The following is an 18,286-nucleotide window of genomic DNA, read 5'->3' as shown; positions in this document are numbered from 1 at the left end:
GAGTCGCAGAAGAAGCCGGGTGTCTCGGAGAGAAGGAAATTCTCCCCAAGATCCGGCTCCACGTGGCCCTTGCCTTCCCTAGACTCTACCGCGAACATACGGCTGAGAGCGTCGCCAATTCATTGTCTCTTCCACTAATATGCCGAACCTGGAGATAAGTCTTGTCATCTTAACTTCGGTATGATTTTTAGCGATCTTATTAATCAAAGTTTAAGGGCTGGCACTGGCCAAGTAACTCACGGAGGCTCATTGGTTTCAGTCCAGTTGTATTGCTCACCTGTTCTCCAGATAAGGTTGTGTAGTTTATGTCTCAGAGAAGTGTCTGCCCTTGATGTGTGTTTTGTTAGAGATAATTGGCAGCGGTCGACGCTAACATACTGCGAGCAGAGCACCACGGCGGCAGAGAGATATTTAAGGCCATGTCCTCTCCTTTACATCCTGGGTTATGTTGTCACTTTTGCGTGATTCCATCTTTCCGGTGCTGAACTATAGCATCCAAAGTTCAATTGCATTGCCAAGTTGAGTATATTTCTATGTCATTCTCTGCCTCGTGGATCTCTTGTATTGATTAGAATCCTTAGTCTGCTCGCGTCTATCGCCAATTCACGCGAAATATTGAAGCAACCTTATTTTAAGGGTATTGTCATATAGTCATGTTCTAGTTGTAATCATTCTAAGAATATTGTTGATTAATCAACTGAGTAAGTAAATTTGAAGGTCCGTTTGGTCAAAATTAAAGGACCCCCTTAATTGTTTTACTCATTTTTATACAGTTTTGTTTAGGAAAGTTGGCTAGCCGAACGTTAAATATCTGTATTCTTACGCTTAATCTGTTTCTCCCCTGATTGCAAGTAGTGAGAGTTCTGCTATGAATTTTATGGACATTTGTGCTATTTTAGTAAAGCTTTACCTAAGTATATTTACATAGTCATATTCAAATTTCAAGTTTTACGGGTCTCGTTCCACTTATTTATTATTTGTCCAACTGATCTGGCCTTGTAAGGCAGTCTCCTCTATTATTGTGATTGTGATTTTATAATGCTTTTGATTGTAATAAAATATGTAGCAACTACAACGGATTACTATTGTGATTTTGGTGTGTCACTACCATACCCCATTTCATAGAGGATGAAATGTTTCATGAAATATATGAAAACCTGTTTTTGATACATTCAACCATTAAGAGGGGTGGAATATAGGATGTAATGTTTTATGAAAGTATTTCAGTGCGAAAGAATTTTTAAAGCGAAATCTATGAAAATTGTGTTATTGAAAAATACGTGTTTCACTGTTTTTGGAACTACAACCTCCAAGAAGGTGCAATAGGAGCACAGGTTTCACTGACCCATAGCCTTCCAGCCCAACCTGCAAAGTATATGGACTTGAAATTTGATGAAGGTGTAAATCTTACGCTGAAAGCATCATTTAAGAAGAGATTGTTCGAAATTTCACTCCTAAGGGGGTGAAATATGGGTTGAAAGTTTTTTTTAATATATGTCCCTATGTCCCTATTGAAGCTATAACTACAAAACTACGAAAATTGATATTTGGTGTCTCAGTCAGAAACAAAAAAGAAACAAGTTTTTAGCATTTTCCGAAATTCTTCCATTGGGGGATAAAATAATTAGTGAAGGTTTTTTGAAAATAAATAATTATTAAAGAACTACTGAAGCATTTCTATAGCTACATCTATGAAAATAGGTATTTGACATCTCGGTTGGATGTAAAATAAATGTGTTTCGTTGCTTTTGGAAATTTAACTCACTAACAGAGTGAAATAGGGGATGAAATGTTTTATGAAATATTTCACTATGAAAGAATTTTTAGAATTAAATGGATGAAGATTTGAATTTGGCTCCTCGGCTCTAAATAGAAGAATATGTGTTTAATTGTTTTTGAAAACCCAACCCCTAAAGGGTGTGAGATGTTTCAGAAAATGGTTCATTATGAAAGGATTGCTAAATATATCTGACAATTCGTATTCGGCTAATGTGTTACAATTTTTAAAAACTACGTGTTTTTCTGGTTTTGGAACTTCGAGCATAAGGGGATGAAAATTTTAATGAAATATTTATTGCGTTATATTAAAATATTTTAAATCTGCATCTATGAAAACCGGTATTTCACTTCTCAATTAGATATAAAGAAATATGCGTTAGGGGATGAAAGACTCTACGGAGATATCACCACAAGAATACAAACGGCTTGATTAACAAAAACCTTGGACTCCAGCTGTCAGCATTGCTTTTTGATCATTCAGTAAAAGACCATGCTTCAACGGTGCTAAGTTTAGAAAGTTTAGAAAGTGTTGCAGTTTATAAAAGACATAAAAAAACGATTAAAGAAAAAAATTCTTTGCAGACCATGAACGGTCTACGCAAGTAGAGAAGCGGATGATAAGCTAGCTCTTTATGCAAATGAGTTGGTCAGTGTACGTTCCGAGACATGTCATGCAGCAGGAACGGAATCCTATAGTTGCTACGATTGGCTAAAGGAAAAGTTTTGCAGAATCACTCGAAATCACTTCTGCAAGTGGCTAAGAATCTCGTAATGAATAAAAATTCTGTACTGAGAATTCCAAGGTGGGAGATGCAAGATTCCTCCCTCCCCCTTCCCCCTCCTCACAATGCTATCCTTCTTTACCTACAGCAAAAAATAAATTAATTAATTAATAAACAAAACTAGAGAAATTTCTACTGTGAAACTATTTGCATACAAGAGAACGGCCCTTGAAATTTAACTCTTCAAAGTTTTAAGCCCTGCTCATTCCGGATATTGATTAGAAAGTGTTAATCCACAGGTGAAACCTGAGTATATAATCCCTGTGACATTTGATCAACGGTGTTCCATAAGGACAGGTTCTCATTCAAAACGTTCGAAAATTCAATTTCTTTGTAGTTGCATTTTTTAAAGGTGTACTTGTCTAGACTCTTGGAACGGAAAGGTTTTTTTTTTAATCCGTGCTTTACACAAGTTTCTACAGTCCATTGTTTGAAGCAGTGTCACGGCTGCCATGAGCCGCGCGGGGTACCCGCCATGTCTCCAACGCCTTGTCACGGTTCGCGCGGCTCCCCCCGTTGGAGGTTCGAGTCCTCCCTCGGGCATGGTTGTGTGTGTGTGTTGTCCTTAGCATAAGTTACTGTAAGTAGTGTGTAAACATAGGGACTGATGGTTCAAATGGTTCTGAGCACTTTGGGACTTAACATCTGAGGTCATCAGTTTCCTAGAACTTAGAACGACTTAAACCCAACTAAATTAAGGACATCACACACATCCATGCTCGAGGCAGGATTTGAACCTGCGACCGTAGCGGGCGCGTGGCTCCCGACTGAAGCTTCTACAACCGCTCGGCCACATCGGCCGGTCTGTCATGTATTCTAGAAGAGCTGCACGGTCGTCGGTGGCGCCTGTTCTTTCGAGAAGAGTTACTATCTTCATATCTATGGTTAAACGTTACCCAGCCATTGACCTTCGTCTGTGCGAATGCGCACAGGTTGCCGGAACTCACCTTAGTGTGAGCCAGTAATGAGTGGATGGACAAATACCTATTAAGTACATTACGTAATCGGATTGTGGACGTTTGAGGATGTGAGTCTCACGGGAAGCGTGCGAGGGATAAATTCCTGCAGTCCTGATGTTCATTTGTGCCCTCGATGGCTCAGATGGATTGGGCGTCTGCCATGTAAGCAGGAGATCTTGGGTTCGAGTCCCAGTAGGGGCACACTTTTCAGCTGTCCCCATCGAAGTATATCAACAACACCTGTTGGCAGCTGAGGGTTTCAATTAATTATCAGTTGTGAAGGTGATTCGATGAACCCTTTGCCAGGAACTTTAATGTGTTTTGCTGGGTATCCATATAGATGTAGATGATAACTCGTCCCGTGTCGCACGTGCTCAAAATGATTCATACTGCAGAATGCATGCAAACATACTCACCGAAAATACGGACGAATATCAAGTGCCGGCTGCCGAGTGCTGCATATCCAGCTTAGACAGATCGGCTTTTCATCTACATCTACATGACTACATCTACATGACTACTCTGCAATTCACATTTAAGTGCTTGGCAGAGGGTTCAACGAACCACAATCATACTATCCCTCTACTATTCCACTCCCGAACAGCGAGCGGGAAAAACGAACACCTAAACCTTTCTGTTCTAGCTCTGATTTCTCTTATTTTATTTTGATGATCATTCCTACCTATGTAGGTTGGGCTCAACAAAATATTTTCGCATTCGGAACAGAAAGTTGGTGACTGAAATTTCGTAAAAAGGTCTCGCCGCGACGAAAAACGTCTATGCTGTAATGACTTCCATCCCAACTCGTGTATCATATCTGCCACACTCTCTCCCCTATAACGCGATAATACAAAACGAGCTGCCCTTCTTTGCACCCTCTCGATGTCCTCCGTCAATCCCACCTGGTAAGGATCCCACACCGCGCAGCAATATTCTAACAGAGGACGAACGAGTGTAGTGTAAGCTGTCTCTTTAGTGGACTTGTTGCATCTTCTAAGTGTCCTGCCAATGAAACGCAACCTTTGGCTCGCCTTCCCGACAATATTATCTATGTGGTCCTTCCAACTGAAGTTGTTTGTAATTTTAACACCCAGGTACTTAGCTGAATTGACTGCCTTGAGAATTGTACTATTTATCGAGTAATCGAATTCCAACGGATTTCTTTTGGAACTCATGTGGATCATCTCACACTTTTCGTTATTTAGCGTCAACTGCCACCTGACACACCATACAGCAATCTTTTCTAAATCGCTTTGCAGCTGATACTGGTCTTCGGATGACCTTACTAGACGGTAAATTACAGCATCATCTGCGAACAACCTAAGAGAACTGCTCAGATTGTCACCCAGGTCATTTATATAGATCAGGAACAGTAGAGGTCCCAGGACGCTTCCCTGGGGAACACCTGATATCACTTCAGTTTTACTCGATGATTTGCCGTCTATTACTGCGAACTGCGACCTTCCTGCCAAGAAGAACAGGAAGTTGCTGTCTAGGAACAATCAGAGGTAGAGGAAGGGTTGATAAATACTCCTTGAATTGCAGACTAAACGTAAATAACGAAAATACATTTTTGGTAAAAATTTGTCAAAAATACTCGTTTGCCCTCCGTATTGGATTAGCTGTTTTGAATATTGAAAATCTGACTTCAGATTCGTTTTCAGCGACATTAAGAATATATATGTAACACTCAGTTCATGCAAATCGAAGTAATAATATAACTAAATGTTTTCCCTAAACTTTGAACACTTTTTTTTCGAGTAACGATTTTCTCAGAACGGCATGCAGTATAAATTAAAAGTGGTTCGATCTCTTAACATCTACCTCTGACCCCTAAAAGTAAACACTTTTCTTAGGAACTTATAGCTATAATATGACATTTGTTAATATTAACTAATTTTTGTGTAGGCATAAGGAGTGAAACAAACCCCCCAAAATCGAACTCAAAGTTCGAATTAGCACTGTATCGTTAAATTTAAGGTTGTTTCATTGCGGTTAGGTATGCGCTCCCATAAATTTTATGTATTATCGACTGATGTTATCCATTTTCAATTTCAAAGAAATAATGTAGTATCAACTGATGTTACCCATTTTTGAATTCAGGTAACATCTCAGGTGCCACACTGCACGCACTCTACGTACTCCAGTCTCGCAGGCCCTTGATCAAATCATAATTACGGGCGCCATTTTTTATTGAAAATCTAAAATTAAGCTCATAGTATTATCACTCGTAATTCCCAAACAGATCCTTCGAATGTATTTTCATTGTCTCAAAAAAAATTTCAAATGTACCCTTTTTTGCTCATTTGTATGATAACCTGGCCGTAACGCCGGAATATAGTCACGAGATTTTTTTTCAGAGATGCTGTACGTTCGCGAGAAGACTTTCGTTCTGCGCGTGTCGAAGGACATTCCTCAGATATTACTGTGTGTGTGCTACTCAGTCGTGCCATTTAAGTGTACATCTTTGCATAGTTTTCCTTTCACGATGTAAACAGTGTTCCGCTCAGTTGCTAACTGGCCAGTGAGTGGTTCCGAAGGTATCGGATGTGCGGTGCGTTCGGTCTGCTAGGACAACAGCAGACTAGCGTGGTGCGATGGCAGAAGCAGACACTGAGGGAGCTAGCTGCTGGGACGCCAGCGAACAATTTATGCCAAGTAAGACGAAGAGGACTATTCTAAAATTACGAGCCGTCTCAAAAGTGTTTACCATTGGTAAATCTTGCTGTTGAGTCTGACAAAACTGGCAGTTTTGCCTACAGATACATTACAGAGAGAGATACAGGAAATCCCCCCACCCCCCTCAATGAATTTTTGGTTGTGATGACAGGCCGATTGGTAGTGTAGCCCGAGATCTAAGTTAGGTTGGAAGGTGGTAATTTGATTGAGAGTTGTTTACGCCAACGATTATGAATGCCGACTAAACGTTGTGCGAGCAGATTGCCCTGTAGCGTAGCCTAGTGTTTCCGCCCGCGCCACATTTAACACACATTCTCTAACTGTGTACAAAAGTCTCACAACAGCAACGATAACTACGTTTCTTGTGGGGGGAGGGTAGAGTCCACTATGTAACTTTCACTGCAAATTTTAGTAACCGCCGAAACTAACCGAAATAGAAGCGTAATTTTAACTATATTTCCTTTTGTGGGAAAATAATGGTTCTCCTCTTTCGGCAGCAACTGTAATATGTAGGCGACTTATTAGTTTTTTTTAAAACTATGAATCATGATTTCAATAGACGCAGTGCTTTTTTTACGTTACTTGATTTGTGGTCTATAGTAAACAATGCAACGAACTGGTAAATTCTTTAAAGTTTGACGTGTGTTACATAGACGACGTCTGCAATGTTCGTAAAGCCAAGTTTGCATATATTCTGTGTCTGTTTTTTTGGCCATGTACTGTATAATTAAGGGGAGGAGGATTATGTTCAAGGAGCAGTGTATTAGCAGTCTATGGAGAAATTGAGAATTTGGATCTAACGAACGGCATGCTCGGGCAGTTCGTGCTATTCTGTTGACCACTGTGTAATTGGGACACAGTGATTATGGCCTCTCCCTAGTAACCAGGGGACTCGGGTGCTAATCCTGGTCGGGCACAAATTTTCAAGTGCCCATTGACTAAAGTCTGTGCCCATTGTCAGCTAATGTCATTGTTTCGGTGTTAAATTGTATTTTGTTTACGATACGTAGTTTAGCTTTTTCATGGATAACAGCTTTGAAAAGCGTATAGGTTATATTGATATTCTCTCGTCGTTAGTCCAAGGCAACTATAGCGATTTATAAACACAGCTGTAGTTCGTATTAAGCCTACATACGTAATTGTGTCCTGTTTTTCTTTACCAAGAATTACTTCGTAAGTAATTCCCCTGTAGTGGTATTTTGTTTTAGTATTTTGTTTAAATATTTATAGACTGCAGGCTTGGATGAAATATGAAACACATGTCCGAAGTTCTTGTTGATTCTGCAGATACTGTTTCATCCGTACTAGGGGCCAAAACATTTCATCTAATACAGAAGGACACAATTTGTCTCGAGATTTAGCAATTTTTCGTAATAGTTGCCTTGCTTCGATATATTTTTCTCTAATTCTTGTTTGGATTTAATCTTAAAACACACTAACTCTTCCACCAGTTATTCGATATGTGGTTTCATACCTTTCGTAGCCTAGAGTTCCTAAACGGTCGATAATATTAATAATTTCCTTTCTCAATTTTATTTTCTGTAAAATCTCCTGTTTATGGTTATTGCTAACGTGTTTCACGTTCTCACTTTTATTATTTTTATTTTTCTAGTTTTGTGACTGGTAGCCAAATGTTCTTTGAATCTGGTTTTTAATTCTGAAATAGTAACAGATGAAGGTCAAGAGAAGATTGCGATATATTTGAGGAGAGTGGCTTGGAGATTTTCTATAATAGACGTACACAGGTCATGGGGATCCTTACCTATATAAATTTACTTCGAGTGTGATGTAGCCCATTCTCTTGTCATGATCTCGGCCGTATCGTAGCACATTGTCTCTGTTAGGTTGGAGATTTCTGTTGAGAGTTGCCGAAGTCAACGAAAGTGATTACAAAGTAAAGACTGTGCTAACAGAACGATCTGTAGCGTAGTCCAACACGTTCTTTCTGTCCTTTTAAAGCCTCTTTTAATTAAAAATAACTAAAGCTGCAAGATACAATCACAAAAACTGTGTTACGTAATAGAGTAATCCCAGACTATTGTTGTGTAAGTTGTGTGCGTACAGTATTTTTTTTTTGTCAGTGAATATACATTTTTTTACTCATTTGCTGGGTTTCAGTTTTCCCCTTTAACGGCTAAAAACCTTTTCCTGTGAAGGGCCCATTAGCTTGTCGGTTATATTTGTGACTTTCTCGACGGTCAGTAATTTCGTGATAGTCCATCCACCGGCGTCATTGTTAACATCGAATATAGATTTAAGTATTAGGAAGGCTAATATGAAGCTAATGCATGAGTAGGTCTAACAATTAATAAAAATAGAAATGTGGGTAAGATACTACAAACAGCATAGTGAACGCATTGTTGTGGCCAAGATAGCCACGAATCCCACGCCTACCAAAGTCGTATAAGTAGTCCGCAGATGATTATGAAACTGATGGAATGTGTGATGAGATAAAAGAAATCATTCAGATAGTGATGGGAGATGAAAATTTAATATTAATGGGTGACTGGAATTCGACAGTAGGAAATGGAAGAAAAGGAAACGTAGTAGGTGAATATGGAATGGGGGTAAAAAATGAAAGAGGAAGCCGCCTGGTAGGTTTTTTCCCAGAGCATAACTTAATCATAGCTAACACTTGGTTCAAAAATCATAAAAGACCTGGAGATACTGCAATATTTCATATAGATTATATAATGGTAAGACAGAGATTTAGGAACCAGATTTTAAATTGTATGACATTTCCAGGGGCAAATGTGGTCTCTGATCACAGTATATTGATTATGAACTGTAGATAAAAACTGCAGAAACTGGAAAAAGGTGGGAATTTAAGGAGATGGGACCCGAAAGAACTGACAGAATCAGAAGTTGTACAGTGTTTCAGGAAGAGCATTAGGGAACGATCTACAGGAATGGGGGAAAGTAATACAGTGTGATGGGGGATCTGAGTGGTGTACTGTCAAGGGGGAGGGGGTTCCTCAGGGATCAGTGTTGGGGCCGCTCCTGTTCCTTATTTATATAAATGATATGCCCTCAAGTATTACGGGTAACTCAAAAATATTTCTGTTTGCTGATGACACTAGCTTGGTAGTAAAGGATGTTGTGTGCAACATTGACTCCGTTTCAAGTAGTGCAGTACATGACCTCAGTCAATGGCTTATAGAAAATAAACTAACGTTAAATCACAGTAAGATTCAGTTTTTACAGTTTCTAACACACAATTCAACAAAACCTGACGTTTTAATCTCACAGCATGGGCATATGATTAGTGATACTAAACGGTTCAAATTCCTAGGTGTTCAAATAAATAGTAAGGTGTTGTGGAAAGCCCACGTTCAGGATCTTGCTCAAAGACTTAATACTGCCATTTTCACTATTCGAACGGTACCGAAAGTGAGTGATACTTCGACAAGTAAATTAGTCTACTTTGCCTATTTCCATTCACTTATGTCATATGGTATTATGTTTTTGGGTAACTCTTCCCATTCTAGAAGGATATTTTTGGCTCAGAAACTGGAGGTTCGGGCAAAAAGTGGTGTGAGTTCACGAACCACTTGTCGACCTCTGTTCAGGGAGTCTGGGTATTTTGACCTTGGCCTCTCAATATGTATATTCCTTATTGTCGTTTCTTGTTACCAATATTAGTTTATTTCCAACAATAAGCAGCTTTCACTCGGTTAATACTCGGCAGAAGTCAAACTCCCATTTGGTTCGGACTTCCTTAATTCTTGTGCAAAAATGTGTGCAGTATACTGCTGCATCCATTTTCAATAAGCTGCCACTCGAATTCAAAAATCTTTGCAATAATCCACGCGCTTTCAAATCGAAACTGGAGTGTTTCCTCATGGGTCACTCCTTTTATCCTGTCAAGGAGTTAATTGAAAAATTAAGCTGATTCTCATTGTACTGCTGATAGCGTTTGCTTAAACTTATGGACTGATTTTCTCTCAGGTTCATGAACATGTATTTTTATCTGTTATTACTTTTATGTTGTAAGTTCATGTGTCGCCCTAACCGCCGTCTGCTTCACGTCTGCTGTGCAGCGAGCTACCTTGATTGAAGTATTAACTGTAGTTTTCTTACTTGTCACTTCTTCTTCCGTGTGTTTTTGCTTTTAGGAAGCTTTAAATGTCGAGTGCTAGTAATAGAGTTAAATAGATTTCGTGTTTGTTTTGAATACAGTCAGAGAGAGTCCTTGTAGTCAGCCATAGTGCCAGTAATGCTAGTGTTTGTTTTGAATACAGTCCAGAGACAGGTAGTACTATTTTCATTGTTTTCTACAAGAAGTCGTTAGCAATCACAGTTTAGTCAGTAATCAGCCACCTTTAGTGAATTAGCAGTCTACTTAAAAGTTGAAACTTCCTGGCAGATTAAAACTGTGTGCCCGACCGAGATTCGAACTCGGGACCTTTGCCTTTCGCGGGCAAGTGCTCTACCAACTGAGCTACCGAAGCACGACTCACGTCCGGTACTCACAGCTTTACTTCTGCCAGTATCCGTCTCCTACCTTCCAAACTTTACAGAAGCTCTTCTGCGAAACGTGCAGAACTAGCACTCCTGAAAGAAAGGATACTGCGGAGACATGGCTTAGCCACAGCCTGGGGGATGTTTCCAGAATGAGATTTTCACTCTGCAGCGGAGTGTGCGCTGATATGAAACTTCCTGGCAGATTAAAACTGTGTGCCCGACCGAGACTCGAACTCGGGACCTTTGCCTTTCGCGGGCAAGTGCTCTACCAACTGAGCTACCGAAGCACGACTCACGTCCGGTACTCACAGCTTTACTTCTGCCAGTATCCGTCTCCTACCTTCCAAACTTTACAGAAGCTCTTCTGCGAAACGTGCAGAACTAGCACTCCTGAAAGAAAGGATACTGCGGAGACATGGCTTAGCCACAGCCTGGGGGATGTTTCCAGAATGAGATTTTCACTCTGCAGCGGAGTGTGCGCTGATATGAAACTTCCTGGCAGATTAAAACTGTGTGCCCGACCGAGACTCGAACTCGGGACCTTTGCCTTTCGCGGGCAAGTGCTCTACCAACTGAGCTACCGAAGCACGACTCACGTCCGGTACTCACAGCTTTACTTCTGCCAGTATCCGTCTCCTACCTTCCAAACTTTACAGAAGCTCTTCTGCGAAACGTGCAGAACTAGCACTCCTGAAAGAAAGGATACTGCGGAGACATGGCTTAGCCACAGCCTGGGGGATGTTTCCAGAATGAGATTTTCACTCTGCAGCGGAGTGTGCGCTGATATGAAACTTCCTGGCAGATTAAAACTGTGTGCCCGACCGAGACTCGAACTCGGGACCTTTGCCTTTCGCGGGCAAGTGCTCTACCAACTGAGCTACCGAAGCACGACTCACGTCCGGTACTCACAGCTTTACTTCTGCCAGTATCCGTCTCCTACCTTCCAAACTTTACAGAAGCTCTTCTGCGAAACGTGCAGAACTAGCACTCCTGAAAGAAAGGATACTGCGGAGACATGGCTTAGCCACAGCCTGGGGGATGTTTCCAGAATGAGATTTTCACTCTGCAGCGGAGTGTGCGCTGATATGAAACTTCCTGGCAGATTAAAACTGTGTGCCCGACCACTTGCCCGCGAAAGGCAAAGGTCCCGAGTTCGAGTCTCGGTCGGGCACACAGTTTTAATCTGCCAGGAAGTTTCATATCAGCGCACACTCCGCTGCAGAGTGAAAATCTCATTCTGGAAACATCCCCCAGGCTGTGGCTAAGCCATGTCTCCGCAGTATCCTTTCTTTCAGGAGTGCTAGTTCTGCACGTTTCGCAGAAGAGCTTCTGTAAAGTTTGGAAGGTAGGAGACAGATACTGGCAGAAGTAAAGCTGTGAGTACCGGACGTGAGTCGTGCTTCGGTAGCTCAGTTGGTAGAGCACTTGCCCGCGAAAGGCAAAGGTCCCGAGTTCGAGTCTCGGTCGGGCACACAGTTTTAATCTGCCAGGAAGTTTCATATCAGCGCACACTCCGCTGCAGAGTGAAAATCTCATTCTGGAAACATCCCCCAGGCTGTGGCTAAGCCATGTCTCCACAGTATCCTTTCTTTCAGGAGTGCTAGTTCTGCACGTTTCGCAGAAGAGCTTCTGTAAAGTTTGGAAGGTAGGAGACGGATACTGGCAGAAGTAAAGCTGTGAGTACCGGACGTGAGTCGTGCTTCGGTAGCTCAGTTGGTAGAGCACTTGCCCGCGAAAGGCAAAGGTCCCGAGTTCGAGTCTCGGTCGGGCACACAGTTTTAATCTGCCAGGAAGTTTCATATCAGCGCACACTCCGCTGCAGAGTGAAAATCTCATTCTGGAAACATCCCCCAGGCTGTGGCTAAGCCATGTCTCCACAGTATCCTTTCTTTCAGGAGTGCTAGTTCTGCACGTTTCGCAGAAGAGCTTCTGTAAAGTTTGGAAGGTAGGAGACGGATACTGGCAGAAGTAAAGCTGTGAGTACCGGACGTGAGTCGTGCTTCGGTAGCTCAGTTGGTAGAGCACTTGCCCGCGAAAGGCAAAGGTCCCGAGTTCGAGTCTCGGTCGGGCACACAGTTTTAATCTGCCAGGAAGTTTCATATCAGCGCACACTCCGCTGCAGAGTGAAAATCTCATTCTGGATACTTAAAAGTTGATTAAGTCTCTTCGGTAAATTGATTCCTTAGGATGGATAGGATGTGTGACTGCTGTGTACGGACGCTGGCCACTCTTCGCGAACAGCTGAGCGTGTTGATGGCCGCGGTCAGCCATCTTCAGGCTGCTGCCTCGGAGTGTAGCGGCAGTGGGGAGTCTGGTGCGTCGCATGGTGCACCTCAGGTGTTAGATGCTTCACCCACTGTCCCTGCTGTCGAGACATCTTCGCGGGTACCGGGCACAGTTGGGCCAATGTGGAGGCTGGCCGTGTGGCATCGCCCGCTCTGCCTGTGAATGGACATGTGGCTGCTCCTTCAGCAAGGTCCGAGCAGGCACACGGGGGGAGGAGTTTATTAGTTATTGGGAGCTCCAACGTTAGGCTGGTGATGGAGCCCCTTAGGGAAATAGCGGAAAGGTCGGGGAAGAAGGCCAGTGTTCACTCTGTCTGCTTGCCGGGGGGTCTCATTCGAGATGTGGAGGGGGCCCTACTGGCGGCGATAGAGAGCACTGGGTGCACCCGACTGCAAATTGTTGCTGATGTCGGCACCAATGACTCCTGCCGTCTGGGTTCAGAGGTCATCCTCATTTCGTACAGGCGGTTGGCGGATTTTATGAAGGCAGAAAGCCTCGCTCGCGGGGTGGAATCAGAGCTAACTATTTGTAGTATCGTTCCCAGAACCGATCGCGGTCCTCTGGTTTGGAGCCGAGTGGAAGGCTTAAACCAGAGGCTCAGAAGATTCTTCGGAGAGCTGGGGTGCAAATTTCTCGACCTCCGCAATAGGGTGCAGAAATGTAGGGTCCCCCTGAATAGGTCAGGCATGCACTACACGCCGGAAGCGGCTACGAGGGTAGCGGAGTACGTGTGGAGTGCACATGGGGTATTTTTTAGGTTAGAGAATTCCCTCCCTAGACCCGACAAGACGCCTCCTGAGACGCGGCAAGGCAGGAGTAGGCAAAATGCAACAGGGAATAACAATATTAATGTGCTAATAGTAAACTGACTACGAGACAAGAAAAAATGTATTCATAGGTGAAAGCTCAAAGCTACGGGTAAAATGTCCCTAGGCTTATCGTCTCAAAGAAGAGATGGCACAGAGAAACAAGTGGGCATGTCTTACATAGCAAGCAGCCATTTAAACCGACATTTAGGACCTTCAAATAAGTATTTGGACTAAAATACTTTCATATTCGCACTAAGTGTAAATAAAACTGGTACAATCACCAATAAACAAAATTATTTTCATTGTTTTCGGGGTTCCTTTTGCCTTTCGGAATAAATATATTGCGAATCAGTAGTTAACATGCCTGGTTCCCCAAACAGGAGACGACTAGAAACTTCCGAAATGTGGTGGTGTAGAAGAATGCTAAAAAAGCTTTGATCGAATAGCTGAAGGGGAGATACGAAATCAGATTAGGGAGCAGAGAAATTAATGGCACAAATTGACAAAAAGAAGCGATCGTGGGTAAATGTCATATTTCGATTCCACCCATCCACTGTGACCCATGACGTTCTGCATGACGTTGATTAGTTGCATTTCGAAGGATACCAGTGGCCTTATTAAATGTTAACTGTGATTGCCTTCGTTTCTAGAACAATTTATAATGTTCGTTAACTATGATTTTTTTTCGGAATATATCGTGATGAACTCTGGGAGGAACCACTGAACACAGCTTAAATTGTCGTTGAAGAAACGAGTAGTGATTGTATTTTTATCTTTCTTATCCGACACGTTGGGGTATCCAAGGTATAATGGGGTACACAGTTGAAAACTTTGATTAAATGTACAAAATTGATAAATAAGAGAGCTACAAATTTTTATATGAACACATTATGATGTATTAATCAGAAAAATACAAGAACATTGCCATAAAATAAAACAACAATATTTTCTGACTCAAAAACAGAAATTTATATCATTTGCACGCGGTAGAATGGGGTGGTAAATACAAGTGATTACAAAAACGTATAAAATTATCGGAAATGCAGAAAATATTGGCTTGCTCGGAATTTTTTTTAGTTCAAAGTGAGTATTAATGTCAAACTACAGTTTTCATGTATCGTATCCTTTTCTTGAGGCTGTTTACAAAATTCACACACGGGGAGACACTCATCATCTTCGCTATCTATTCCTGCACAAGAATCGTGTGTCCATTTTTTGCACGTGGAACAAGCTACCCAACCTCCAACTGATTTTGAATATAACCCACCACAATATACACATTGACAGTCAGAACTTTCCTCGTAATCACTCTCGTTAGTATTGTATTCTCTCTCCTTTTTTCCATTTACCTTCAGATTCTTTCTCTCTTTTTTGAGTTCTTAACTTTATTCTCTTTCGCAAAAAGTTTTCTGTTTGCTCTTTCTTCTTTGTCAAAGTTCTTTTTTCTGTTTCTCCCATTAATGACTTTTAACTCTTTTTTTGTACGGCGAATCAGTTAAAACAAAGTTCTTCCCCATTTTCAGTCTCGCTCTTTTCTTGCTTTCGTTAACTTTTGACAAGAAAATCAGAATCTCAGGTGAAATATGAAATGAGGAGGTTGTGTTGTCAGTTGTCATCCAAGAGCACCCAAGATTAGAACAATTAGCCCCAATAACTTTGTTATTCTTAGGCGGCAGTTCATTGTAACAAATAGCTGAAACCTCGTCCGCTTGATTATCCAGCCCGTTTGAGTCGTCTTTTTCAGCTGGTGTGCTAGGTGGAGGCAATTACAATTGTTCAGATATAATAACCCCTTTATCTGACGGCCTATCACGTCCGCTGTCAGTTGTGTGTGCCGGGAGGAAGTGTGCGTCGTGAATATGGATGGGTCCGTGGGCCATATTGCAGTAGCTTCGAAACCTTTAATAGCGGTTTTCATTTTTGCGCTTTAGACGAAAGCTGAACCAAAAAGCGTTGAAATTTGAAAGACAGTTACGACTTTCCCTGCGTGGCTTCGCAGCCATTTTCGAAGCTGATCACTATAACGAGGATTTATAAAACAAACATCAAGCGGCTGAAGTCTGTGAGAGCAATGTGGTGGTGAAGAAACGCCACTCTCCCTCGCGTTGTCCATAACGTCATTGTTCGTGGTATGAGCTGAGTGGCCATCTGATATAAGGAGAACTGGGACGTGCTTTGATGCCTTAGAAAATACCACAAATTGTGGAAACCATACAAAGAATGACTCTGTGGCCATCCATGCGGTGCTGTGGACCTCAGCGCAACCTCCTGCTGCCAGTCCTAACTCAAATTCTTTCTGCTTCTTCTTTCGTGGAAAAATAATCGTAGGAGGAATGTCAGCTCCGCTTGCTGAAGTACTAATGAGGCTGGTTGCAGTTTCGCCCCTTTTTGCAGAGGTTAGCGATCGCACTGGACGGTTCCCTTTGCAAGCTGCGATGTTCGATTGGTTTTTAGCATTAACCGAGACGCCTGTTCCATCACAATTAGTTATTTGAGAAGTCATTAGTTTGTGATTGTCAGTTACATTTGTTAGCAACGAAAAAAACCTATCGACAGCTACTTTGTTAAAATCAATGATTCTTGTACTAGATTTTGCTTCGGGCTTGCGAACAAATCCGAATTTGCTTCTTCATTGTTTCATGATGTAATAAAGATTTCTATTTGTTTTGCTCGAAATTTTCGAAAAGGTATCTGGGGAACGTGCAAAAATTGAAATGGCAAAACTGTGCACCTGCCGAAATACGAGTGCGTATACTCATTTGAAAAAATGTTCCTAAACTGCTTCTGATACGCTAGAGGTTACCGCACAGTAAACAGCAATTGTAGTTGACCGTTTGCCTGCACCGTATAGAGTACGGCCAATAAAATATTTTTGTAGGGAGGACACATCATCTCATCCTGAATGAAGAGTTCATCTATACGTGTAAATGTAACCACTTGTGCCAGAGGGAGTGTGTTGGTAGCCTTACTGTTCATGTTGTATATTAACATTACAGATAATATAAGTAAGCTCACATATTTCGAAAATGATGCAGATATCGACATAGAGGTAACAAAGTCCGTGTGAAGCGATATACACATACAGGGGATAATAAAAATGTGACCACCTATACTTGCATCTACATGGATACTCTGCAAATCACATTTAAGTGCCTGGCAGATTGTTCATCGAACCACCTTCACAAGTCTCTATTATTCCAATCTCGCATAGCACCCGGAAAGAATGATCACCTGTGTCTTTCCATACGAGCTCTGACTTCCCTTATTTTATCGTTGTGGTCGTTTCTCCCTACGTAGGTCGGTGTCAACAAAATATTTTCGCATTCGGAGGAAAAAGTTGGTGATTGGAATTTCGTGAGAAGATTCCGTCGCAAAGAAAAACGCTTTTCTTTTAATGATGTCCAGCCAAAATCCTGTATCATTTGTGTGACACACTCTCTCATATTTCGCGATAATAGGAGGACGTGCTGCCTTTCATTGGACTTTTTAGATCTACCTCGTCAGTCCTATCTTGTAAGGATCCCACATTTCCCAGCAGTATTCTAAAAGAGGACGGACAAGCGTAGTGTAGGCAGTGTCCTTTCTAGGTCTGTTACGTTTTCTAAGTGTTGTGCCAATAAAACGCAGTCTTTGGTTAGCCTTAACCGCAACATTTTCTATGTGTTCTTTCCAATTTAAGTTGTTCGTTATTGTATAATAATAATGGCGTGTGACGAGGGCCTCCCATCGGGTAGACCGTTCGCCTGGTGCAAGTCTTTCGATTTGACGCCACTTCGGCGACTTGCGCGTCGATGGGGATGAAATGATGATTAGTACAACACAACACCCAGTCCCTGGGCGGAGAAAATCTCCGACCCAGCCGGGAATCGAAGGAATCTTAGGATTGACAGTCTGTCGTGCTGACCACTCAGCTACCGGGGGCGGACGTTAGTTATTGTAATACCTTGTTATTTAGTTGACTTTACGGCTTTTAGATTAGACTGCAACTTCTCTCATAGTGATTAGTCCATTCTGCTTCACCAGCAATATTGCGGGATCAGTAACGACCTGATTTGTTGATATTGCGGGCGTACCTTAACTGGCTTCTGTCTTCATTGATTAGCGGCTACCTTTGAAATGGTTGTACCACTCCTTTAGCCCTGCAGTACCCATTACTTTGTCCACAAACACACGATGGTTTCAACTTGAGAATCGCCAAGCTTGGAGCCAAATGTGATGTAAAGACGTCATTTTGCTCAGAATACTAAATCCAACGTGTACGACTTGCAAGTGTTCCGAAGTAGTGGAGAAAATCAGGTATGTGTGCTAAATATGCCTGAAAACATGAGCCCATGCGCGCCCTGATACCATTGTTGATTTCAACAATTAAAAAAGGTCGGATATTTTTTGAACAGCTCATGTATATAAGCCATCGCCAGTGATGTCGAAAGAGCAAGATACCCCTAACTACGCCAGTTGATTAGGTAGTTCGAATGGAGCGGTCTATTGTCTGACGTATCTCCGTAACAGCTCCGAACCGAATACCCCA

General features: G+C 41.9%; 1 non-coding gene across 1 annotated transcript; it reads right to left on the bottom strand.

Moving 5' to 3' along the window:
- Window positions 1-10,576: 10,576 nt before the first annotated feature.
- On the bottom strand, window positions 10,577-10,651 carry Trnas-cga (transfer RNA serine (anticodon CGA)). The gene has a single exon. It is a non-coding gene; the product is annotated as a tRNA-Ser (tRNA).
- Between the last annotated feature and the right edge of the window lie 7,635 nt (window positions 10,652-18,286).

Source organism: Schistocerca gregaria, unplaced genomic scaffold, assembly GCF_023897955.1.
Source record: "Schistocerca gregaria isolate iqSchGreg1 unplaced genomic scaffold, iqSchGreg1.2 ptg000540l, whole genome shotgun sequence".
Taxonomy (NCBI): domain Eukaryota; kingdom Metazoa; phylum Arthropoda; class Insecta; order Orthoptera; family Acrididae; genus Schistocerca; species Schistocerca gregaria.
The sequence above is the reverse complement of the archived record's forward strand: the minus strand, read 5'-3'. Positions and strand labels throughout refer to the sequence as shown.